Source organism: Moschus berezovskii, chromosome 8 (assembly GCF_049115385.1).
Source record: "Moschus berezovskii isolate FMDL1 chromosome 8, NW_MosBer_1.0, whole genome shotgun sequence".
NCBI classification, from domain to species: Eukaryota; Metazoa; Chordata; class Mammalia; order Artiodactyla; family Moschidae; genus Moschus; species Moschus berezovskii.
In genome coordinates, this window is record NC_142467.1 from 13,496,250 (window position 1) to 13,508,246 (window position 11,997).

Below are 11,997 nucleotides of genomic sequence, written 5' to 3' on the forward strand. Positions count from 1 at the left end.
CACCAGGCTCCTCTGTCCATGGAATTCTCCAGGCAAGAATACTGGAGGGGATTGCCACGCCCTCCTCCAGGGAATCTTCCAAACCCAGGGATTAAACCCAGGTCTCCTGCATTACAGGTGGGTTCTTCACTGTCTGAGCCATCAGGGAAGCCCAAAGTCAAACTTGCACCAAAAAAAAAAAAAAGTCATAGTCACTGTATGGTGATCTGCTGCTGGTCTGATCCACTACAACTTTCTGAATCCTGGCAAAATCATTACCTCTGAGAAGTGCAGCAAGTCGATGAGATGGACTAAAAATGGCAGCCAGAATTGGTAAACAGAATGGGCCCAATTTTTTCCGCAACAATGCCCTACTGCATGTCACACAACCAGTGCTTCAAAGCTGGAAAAATTGAGCTACAAAGTTTTGCCTCATCGGCCATATTCACATAACCTCTTGCCTGCCAACTGCTGCTCCTTCAGTATCTTGACAGTTTTTGCAGGGAAAACCCTTCCACAGCCAGCAGGATGCTGAAAATGCTTCCCAAGATGCTTATTGAATCCCAAAGCATGGATTTTTATGTTACAGAAATAAAGCTTACTTCTCATTAGCAAAAATCTGTTGATTGTAATAATTCCTATTTTAATTAATAAAGATGCATTTGAGCCTAGTTATAATTATTTAAAATTCACGGTCCAAAATCACAATTACTTTTTAATCAACCAGATGCATCTATCAAGCCATAAAATGAAATAATCATATTTTTAAATTAATTTTCTGTTGTCCAAGTTAGCAATACAGAGCCACTTTAGTAATGGTAAAGAGGTTTCCCCAATCACCATTACAGAATTTGGAACAAGCTGAGTTGCAATAAGGATAGACTTCAGTTCAGTTCAGTCACTCAGTCATGTCCGACTTTGCAACCCCATGAATCACAGCACGCCAGGCATCCCTGTCCATCACCAACTCCCGGAGTTCACTCAGACTCATGTCCATTGAGTCGGTGATGCCATCCATCCATCTCATTCTCTGTCATCCCCCTCTCCATTGCCAAAGAATAGATGCTTTTGAACTGTGGTGCTGGAGAAGACTCTTGAGAGTCCCTTGGACTGCAAGGAGATCCAACCAGTCCATTCTAAAGGAGATCAATCCTGGGTGTTCATTGGAAGGACTGATGCTAAAGCTGAAACTCCAATACTTTGGCCACCCCATGTGAAGAGTTGACTCACTGGAAAAGAGTCTGATGCTGGGAAGGATAGACTTATGGTTTTTAAATGTACACTTTCCAATTGTTTTAAGATTCACTTAATTAAATGAGGGCCTACACTACAATGCAAATGTTATAGCTTTATCTCCAAATACTCTATCTAGATCAAAGTGTTTCTCATATATTGTCATGAGTTGTTATAATAAGAGTAAATCTGTAATCCAGGCCTGTGAGTGGAACATTTGTGCACAAAGGTAAAATAATATAAAAGCAAAAGAGGAAAGCAGCATTCCTAGTTTGAGAGAGGACAAAAGGAGGTGAGCACTGGGACCGTAAATCTCCTCTTGGTTGAATTAATTGTTTCATTTATCCAGAGGTAAGTCAATAAACTAGTTTTTTCAAATTGCAGGAAAAAAATTAGGTATAAGATATAAAATTCCTGTCAAGTGCATCTTCAGCCAATTTTTTTTTAATGTTTCCACAAGCTATATTGCAATCTCCTTTTTTAATTTTTTTCTCAGAATCCCAGATCAGATTTTACCAAGACTCCCTTTTGTGCTATTTATAGAAAAGCAGTATGAATCAAACTTTGTAAACATTCCCAACCCTGGGATTGAACCCAGGCCTCCCGCACTGCAGGTGAATTCTTTACCAGCTGAAGCAGATGGGAAGCCTAAGAATGCTGGAGTGGGTAGCTTATCCCTTCTCCAGTGGATCTTCCTGACCCAGGAATGGAACTGGGGTCTCCTGCCTTACAGGTGGATTCTTTATCAACTGAGCATTCAGGGAAGTCTTATTCAGTGAATAGCTAGCCTAAATTATCCTAAGGATGGAAGGATATGAGATTCTTTGCGTGCATCTGAAGAATTGAATGGTTCAAATCAGGGATGATGTCATCAGACTAATACTCAAATTGGCTACAAGGAGGAGAGCTAGTATTGGTAGCAGGCCAATTCTGTGCATTTTTGGTCCATTTATTTTTGACTGAAGTAGAAGAGGTCTTTAAGTTGGCCCTTGCATCAAATCAAGAGCAAAGTTCCCAGTTTATTAGGGGGAAAAAAAAGAAAGATTACCACTTAAAATTCAGGGTATTCTAGAAATGTACCCAGGACTTGTTTTGAGCAGATATAGTAAGACACACAGACACAGAAATGATTGCTATGAAGGATAATTTTTTTTTTTTTTACTATACTTCCAGTCCCCTAGAAAGATGAGACATGGTCCATGAGGCACAGAAGCATGTGACTGAAATGAGCAGGCAGACAGATATGAGAACTGAGGGTGGGGGTTTCTACTTTGGTTTTCAGTTTTCGAGGGAAGAAATGGGCGAAACAAGATAAGCAAGCAGAACAAATTATGATTGAATAGTTGGAATAATGTCAGCAGGCTCTGGATATAGGAGTGGTCTCCAGTTGCCCATTACCTGGCCCTCTAGAAGATAGGGTCCCAGACTGTATAAGTTTGATAAAAGGAGACTTTTTTTTTTGCTGGGGAGTCACAAAGTTGCGTCTAGTCAAAGCTATGGTTTTTCCAGTAGTCATGTATGGATGTGAGAGTTGGACCATAAAGAAAGCTGAGTGCTGAAGAATTGATGCTTTTGAACTGTGGCATTGGAGAAGACTCTTGAGAGTCCCTTGGACAGCAAGGAGATCCAACCAGTACATCCTAAAGGAAATCAGTCCTGAGTGTTCATTGGAAAGACTGATGCTGAGGCTGAAACTCCAATACTGTGGACACCTGATGCGAAGAACCGACTCATTAGAAAAGACCCTGATGCTGGGAAAGATTGAAGGCTGGAGGAGAAGGGGACAACAGAGGATGAGATGGTTGGATGGCATCACCAACACGATGGACATGAATTTGAGTAAACTCCAGGAGTTGGTGATGGACAGCAAAGCCTGGCATACTGCAGTCCATGGGGTCGCAAAAAGTCAGACACAACCGAGCAACTGAACTGTTATCCACTGGCTGGGAATTGATTGGTTTGCATACCAAAGTGATCGTGGCAGGCAGTTTGCTAGCTCTTGGAATTGGTTAACTCTGGTGGGGTGGTTCCCCACTCCTCAAGGCCCCAAATGCCAGAGTACAAGTATAGATAAAATGAGAAATTACAATTATTTCATAGCACAACAGAAGAAAAAGAAGGTTCTTTAAGCTCCATACTCAAGAAAATGTATTTTGGCATAAATTCAAGAATTGGGTAAGGAATATGAGCACATCAAAATGCTAATGCTTGAAAAATCATGTTTTTTGGTTCCTTACTTTCCTGGATTTTGTCCCTCAACTTCCAGTCATTCCACTGTCTCCAAACTATAATCTCAGTCTACTTATTCTAGTAGAATACTATCAGAAGCTTAAACATTTTCCCCTGGTGCTCCCAGAACTAGAAAATGCTTGCAGGAGAAAATCCATGATAACTGTGAGGTTCACCTCATATGCTCCAATCCTTTCTAGGATTACAGCAGCCCTATAAACTCTTTCCTTTTTTTTTTTATTTATTTAATTGGAGGCTAATTACTTTACATTATTGTATTGGTTTTGCCATATATTGATATGAATCTGCCCCGGGTGTTCCCCCTCCCACGCCCCTCCCCATCCCATCCTTTGGTTCATCCCAGTGCACCAGCCCCGAGCATCGAACCTGGACTGGTGATTTGTTTCACATATGGTAATATACATGTTTCAATGCCATTCTCCCAAATCATCTCAGAGGCCAGCAATTATTCAGTTCAGTTCAGTCGCTCAGTCATGTCCGACTCTTTGAGACCCCACGAATCACAGCACGTCAGGCTTCCCTGTCCATCACCAATTCCCGGAGTTCACTCAAACTCGTGTTCATCGAGTCGGTGATGCCATCCAGCTATCTCATTCTCTGCTGTCCCCTTCTCCTCCTGCCCCCAATCCCTCCCAGCATCAGTCTTTTCCAGTGAGTCAACTCGTTCCACGAGGTGGCCAAAGTATTGCAATTTCAGCTTTAGCATCAGCCCTTCCAATGAACACCCAGGGTTGATCTCCTTTAGAATGGACTGGTTGGATCTCCTTGCAGTCCAAGGGACTCTCAAGAGTCTTCTCCAGCACCACAGTTCAAAAGCATCAATTCTTTGGCAATCAGCTTTCTTCACAGTCCAACTCTCACATCCATACATGACCACGGGAAAAACCATAGCCTTGACTAGACAGACCTTTGTTGGCAAAGTAATGTCTCTGCTTTTTAATATGCTACCTAGGTTGGTCATAACTTTCCTTCCAAGGAGTAAGCGTCTTTTAATTTCCTTGCTGCAATCAGCATCTGCAGTGATTTTGGAGCCCCAAAATATAAAGTCTGACACTGTTTCCATTACCCTTAGATATCGCTTTTGGTCAAGTCTTTATAATTGCTGCTTTTAACAAGCTTCTACATTGTGCTCTCCAAGCTCCCATTCTGAAGAGGCTTTTCATTGGGTTGGTCACTTGCTTTCAGAACTCTGAGTATATTTTCCCAGAGCCTTCTGTTTCCACTGTTCCTCTTGAGAAGTCAGTGTTGGGATATTAATTTCTTTGAGAACAATCTTATTAACTTCTACGGTTTCTCTTAATATCTACTATTTCTCTTATTTCCTAGTTTTACCATGAAGTGCACCAAGATACAGATTTGTTCTTATTTATATTTCTCTGATCCTATACAGGAGTCTTCTTAAATTTGTAACTTAGTATCTTTGTTCATTTTTGGAAAATTTTCAGCCAGTATGGTCTCAAATATTGATGCTGTCCTATTCTCTCTCTCCTCTTTCTAAGACTCTAATTACATAAATGTTTCATCTCCTTTTTGAAAATCTTACTCTCTTTCTCTTCTTGATTTTCCTTTCTTTTCTCTCTCTATGCTTCAGTTCTTTATTCTAGCACTTTGTAACCTACCATTAACCATATCAATTATTTCTCTTAGTTATTTGATATTTTAGATTTCAGAATAGATACTCATTCTGTATTTTTAGTTCTGTAATAAAATTCTCAATTTTACTTTTCTATTCTTTTGACTAAGCTAGTTATTTCAAGGTCTGCAACATGCAGTATCATCTAGATCCTCTGCAGGAGTCTTTACAGTTTCCCTTGTTTCTCTCGATTTTCTACTATAATGGTTTATTTCCTCCTGTGCCTCATCTCTCAGTGAGTTCACTGAGTTCACAGACCCGTATGGTGACAGTTTTCCTAGTTCCCAAATATATATTAGGAATGAACATACATAGATGTGGACAAAGTTCTCCCAAGGCAAAACCTTCACTTTCAAGGTGAGTAAAGGCACTCAGTCGTGTCCAACTCTTTGCGACCCCATGGACAGAAGCCTGCACCAGGCTACTCCATCCATGGGATTTTCTAGACGAGAGTACTGGAGTGGGTTGCCACTTCCTTCTCCAGGGAATCTTCTTGACCCAGGGATCGGACCCAGGGATTGAACCCAAGTCTCCCGCATTGGAGGCAGATGCTTTACCGTCTGAACCACTAGGGAAGTCCACTTTCAAGGTAAGAGCCAAGAAAAAGCCCCTGAAATAACTTCCCTCTGCTAAGATAGTAAGTTAACAATGCATCCTGGGGAAATGGCAGGGATTAATGCTACCCTGAAAGACTTAAATGATGCTACTATAGTAGCTTCACTTAATTCACTAATCTGGTCAGTGTAAAAATTGAATAAATCACAGTGGATAACAATAGCCTGCTGCAAACTTAATCAAGTGATAGCCCCAACTATAACTGCTTCTCTTGATGTAGTATCTAATCTACAGCAAAGTAAAACATTTCTGTTTACATGGTATGTAAACACTGATCTGATGAGAATTTTCTTTTTGATAATTATTAAAAGGAAAAAATCAAAATTGTTTTGCATTCACCTGAAGTAGACAACAGTCTATACTTCTGGCTTTACATGAAGGCTATTAATTACCTTGCTTTCTATCAGAATACTCTGTGAAGGAACAAGAACTACTTGGGCATATGAATTAATGTGATCCATCTGGTGGATAAGACATTAATCCACTATACGGACGATATTAATAATTGATCCTGATAAAAGGCAGAGGCACCAGAGATCAAATTGCGAACATCCTCTGGATCATGGAGAAAGCAAGAGAGTTCCAGAAAAACATCTATTTCTGCTTCATTGACTATGCCAAAGCCTTTGACTGTGTGGATCACAATAAACTGTGGAACATTCTGAAAGAGATGGGAATCCAAGACCACCTGACCTGCCTCTTGAGAAACTTGTATGCAGGTCAGGAAGCAACAGTCAGAACTGTACATGGAACAACAGACTGGTTCCAAATAGGAAAAGGAGTACGTCAAGGCTGTATATTGTCACCCTGCTTATTTAACTTATATGCAGAGTACATCATGAGAAATGCTGGGCTGGAAGAAGCACAAGCTGGAATCAAGAATGCTGGGAGAAATATCAATAACCTCAGATATGCAGATGATACCACCCTTATGGCAGAAAGTGAAGAGGAACTCAAAGGACTCTTGATGAACGTGAAAGAGGAGAGTGAAAAAGTTTGGCTTGAAGCTCAACATTCAGAAAACAAAGATCATGGCATCTGGTCCCATCACTTCATGAGAAATAGATGGGGAGACAGTGGAAACAGTGTCAGACTTTATTTTTTTGGGCTCCAAAATCACTGCGGATGCTGATTGCAGCCATGAAATTAAAAGACGCTTACTCCTTGGAAGGAAAGTTATGACCAACCTAGATAGGATATTAAAAAGCAGAGACATTACTTTGCCAACAAAGGTCCGTCTAGTCAAGGCTATGATTTTTCCCATGGTCATGTATGGATGTGAGAGTTGGACTATAAAGAAAGCTGATTGCCAAAGAATTGATGCTTTTGAACTGTGGTGCTGGAGAAGACTCGAGAGTCCCTTGCACTGCAAGGAGATCCCACCAGTCCATTCTAAAGGAGATCAATCCTGGGTGTTCATTGGAAGGACTGATGCTAAAGCTGAAACTCCAATACTTTGGCCACCTCATGTGACGAGTTGACTCACTGGAAAAGACTCTGTTGCTAGGAGGGATTGGGGGTGGGAGGAGACGGAGACGACAGAGAATGAGGTCGCTGGATGGCATCACCGACTCGATGGACATGAGTCTGAGTGAACTCCGGGAGTTGGTGATGGACAGACAGGCCTGGCGTGCTGTGATTCATGGGGTCGCAAAGAGTTGGACAGGACTGAGCAACTGAACTGAACTGAACTGAAAGAATAAATGATAAGGGCTCTGAATCCCTTAATAAGAAGCATGCACTCACTCTGGAGAGTGAGAAGGAAGTATGAAAAAGGCCTGGTATGTCGTGCGTACTCAGTTGCTCAGTCATGTCTGACACTTTGTGACCCTATGGCTGAGCTCCTCTGTCCATGGAATTCTCTAGGCCAGAATACAGGAGTGCATTGCCATTTCCTCCTCCACGGGGTCTTCCAAACCCAGGGACCAAACTCGCGTCTCCTGCACTGGCAAGCGGATTCTTCACCACTGCACCACCTGAGAAGCCCTATTATGAAGTAAATGTTATCAAGCCCACTGCTACAGACGAAATGCCTGTGTCCCCTTACATTTCATATGTTGGAAATGGAGTCCCCAGTGTGAAAGTACTGAAATTCTGAGATAGGCCTCTGAAAGATGATTAGGTCGTAAGAGTATGAAGAAGATTTCAGAGAGCTCGCTTGCCCCTTCCACCATATCAGGACACAGTGGGAAGACGGTTTTCTATGAAATAGGAAGTGGTCCCCTCTCCAGTGGTCCCCTCCCCTCTGCTGGAACCTTGATCGTGGACTTTTAGGCTTTAGAACTGTGAGAAATAAATCTTTGTTGTTTACAAAACACTATAATATTCTGCTATAGCAGCCTGAATGGACTAAGATACTCACCAAGCCACAAGATTAGGGAATGAAGAAGCTGTGCAACAATCTATCATGTTAAATGCAGTATATTTGGAATTATGAGTCAGCAAGTCCTAAGACCACAAGTAAGTTGCAAAAATATTTTTAATTGAAAGCCAGAATTCTCCTTATTCCTTTATCACGCTTTCACTGATGCCACTCCATCACTTCACGTGCATGACCCTAAGGGTGCTCCCTGTGATGAAATGACAGAGCAGGACAGATATCAAATTGCGTTCAAAGATGGATCAGCTTGCTATGTGGGTGTAAGTAAAAACTAGACTACTATTTGACTACTCCATTCAGGAGGGCCCCAAAGGATCACAGTAAGGGTCCTCAAGGGCTAACTTTTAGATTATGAATCATGTCATCTCTTTTTTTTAGAAAAAGAAGTGGCCAAAAGTATACTCAGGTCCTTGAGCAGTGGCAAAAATTTTAAATCATTGATCGGGAGCTTGAAAAGAACAGTACTGAAACATAATTGAAGGAGCATACATATGGAACTTTGAGAATAGGCACAGAGTATGAGCAATTTTCCATGAGAGACTGTCCCATGGAGAAGAGACAATAAAGAAGCAAATTGCAGGATAACTCTTCTTTTCCTGAGAGACTGTCACCAATAAATTTTGTTAATAAGCTCCCCCACTTCAAATTCTACATCTAGGGAAACTGACCTGTGTCAACTGGAAATGAAACTATCTTGCTATCAAATAAAGACAAGAAACTAATCCTCTTAAACTGACATTTGAATGAAGAATAAAAATCTCTAAGAATGTTGAGCCACAATCCCAGAAAAATAAAACACCCAATCAAAAAGTGGGCCAAAGAACTAAACAGACATTTCTCCAAAGAAGACATACAGATGTCGAACAAACACATGAAAAGATGCTCAACATCACTCATTAATAGAGAAATGCAAATCAAAACCACAGTGAGGTACCATCTCATGCCAGTCAGAATGGCTGCTATCCAAAAGTCTACAAACAATAAATGCTGGAGAGGGTGCGGAGAAAGGGAACCCTCTTACACTGTTGGTGGGAATGCAAACTAGTACAGCCACTATGGAAAAAAGTGTGGAGATTCCTTAAAAAACTGGAAATAGAACTGCCATACTACCCAGCAATCCCATTGCTGGGTATACACACTGAGGAAACCAGGATTGAAAGAGACACGTGTACCCCAATGTTCATCTCAGCACTGTTTTCAATAGCCAGGTTATGGAAACAACATAGATGTTCCTCAGCAGATGAATGGATAAGAAAGTTGTGGTACTTTCACACAATGGAGTATTACTCAGCCATTAAAAAGAATGCATTTGAATCAGTTCTAATGAGGTGGATGAAACTGGAGCCTATTATACAGAGTGAAGTAAGCCAGAAAGAAAAACACCAATACAGTATACTAACACATATATATGGAATTTAGAAAGATGGTAATGATGACCCTATATATGAGACAGCAAAAGAGACACAGATGTATAGAACAGGCTTTTGCACTCTATGGGAGAAGGCGAGGGTGGGATGATTTGAGAGAATAGCATTGAAACATGTGTATTATCATACGTGAAACGAATCGCCAATCGATGCATGAGACAAGGTACTCAGGGCTGGTGCACTGGGATGCCTCTGAGGGATGGAATGGGGAGAAAGGTGGGAGGGGGATTCAGGACGGGGAACACATGTACACCTGTGTCCAGCAAAAACTGCTACAAAATTGTAAAGCAATCAGCCTCCAATTAACACAAATAAATTAATTTTTGAAAAAAGAATGGAGCCATAGGTCTTCCATCATATAGGTTTAAAATTTGAATGTGTATTTATTTTGTGGTCCAGAAAAATCACACAGAAAAAATAAATAAGCTTCTCAAAATGAACTATATGTGATCTAGGTTGGCAATGCTACTAGGTACCTCTGTCCTTTCAGATGAAAAAAAAAATATATATATATATACATATTCCTGAAGGGATACATATTCAATTAAGTTCTGCTGTTTTTCCTACAATTAAAGCCTGGTGAATATGAGTTCATGATCCACAAAAACAAAACACATTAAAAAACAAGCTGTTACTCATGAGACTAAACAGAAACGGTAACTAACTTGGAGGAAAGTTATGACCAACCTAGATAGCATATTAAAAAGCAGAGACATTACTTTGCCAACAAAGGTCCGTCTAGTCAAGGCTATGGTTTTTCCCGTGGTCATGTATGGGTGTGAGAGTTGGACTGTGAAGAAAGCTGATCGCCGAAGAATTGATGCTTTTGAACTGTGGTGCTGGAAAAGACTCTTGAGAGTCCCTTGGACTGCAAGGAGATCCAACCAGTCCATTCTAAAGGAGATCAACCCTGGGTGTTCATTGGAAGGGCTGATGCTAAAGCTGAAACTCCAATACTTTGGCCACCTCATGCGTTGAGTTGACTCATTGGAAAAGAGTCTGATGATGGGAAGAATTGGGGGTGGGAGGAGATGGGGGCGACAGAGAATGAGATGGCTGGATGGCATCACTGACTCGATGGACATGAATTTGAGTGAACTCTGGGAGTTGGTGATGGACAGGGAGGCCTGGAGTGCTGTGATTCATGGGATCGCGGAGAGTCGGACACGACTGAGCGACTGAACTAAACTGAACTGAACTGAGGGTGTTAAAAAATATAAATATATATACATGCATATACATATAATATGATACAGAGTATGAAGTGATGAAATTAAGATAATTAGATAAATTGAAGAGGCAATACAAATAGGCAAAGAATATGACTGTAAATAAGTAAAGAAGATTTAAAAAGAAACACACACTCACACACAATGCAAATATTAGGACTTCCATCTCTGTCTATGTGTAAAATCATTAGAATTCAAATCTAAATAGATATTTATTCAAGAAACTTATTCTGAAGTTTATACAGAAACGCAAGGGCCCAGAATAGTGAATACAACATTGAAGAACAAAGTCAGAGGACAGATACTACCTAACTTTGACTTCCTACAAAGCTGCAGTAATCAAAATAGTGTGATACTGGTGAAAGCAAACAAATAGATCAACGCAATAATGTACAGAGACGAAGTAAAGACCCACATAAATGTAGTCAACTGATCACTGACAAAGAAGCTTGGACAATCCTATGGAGAAAGGATAGTTTTTTTCAACAAACAGTGCTGGAACAATTGAACATCTACATGAACACAAACAATAAAATGACATCTAGAAAAACTGATTAGTATATATGCTGACTTTACCACCTTCCAAACATTGAATTAACTGAAACTAAATTGTGATCAAAATGCAAAACAAAGTAATTTGCAGAAAAAAACATGAGAGAACATTTATGTGACTTTGGGTTAAGTTTTATCTGTGAAAGATAAATTTATAAGTTTGTATTAAATAAAAAAAGAAAAAAAACTTCCAATCCAGGAAATACACTGTGAAGGAAATGAAGAGGAAAGCCAAAGATGGGGAGAAATATTTTCAAAACATTTATCTAAACGAAACTTGAATGCAAAATATATAAATAACCCTCAACAATGAAAAAACAACCATCCTGATTCTTAAATTTTTAAATTTAAAATTGGCCAAAAGATATATGCAGACATCTCATTGAAAAGATATGAAGATAATAAATAAACATATAAGAGATACGTTAAATCCCATCATCAGGTAATTTCAAGTGAAACTAGCAATGAGATACTGCTGCTGCTAAGTCACTTCTGTCGTGTCCAACTCTGTGCAATCCCATAGACGGCAGCCCACCATGCTCCCCCATCCCTGGGATTCTCCAGGCAAACACTGGAGTGGGTTGCCATTTCCTTCTCCAATGTGTGAAAGTGAAAGGTGAAAGTTAAGTTGCTCAGTCGTGTCTGACTCGTAGCGACCCCATGAACTGCAGCCTACCAGGCTCCTCCATCAATGCAATT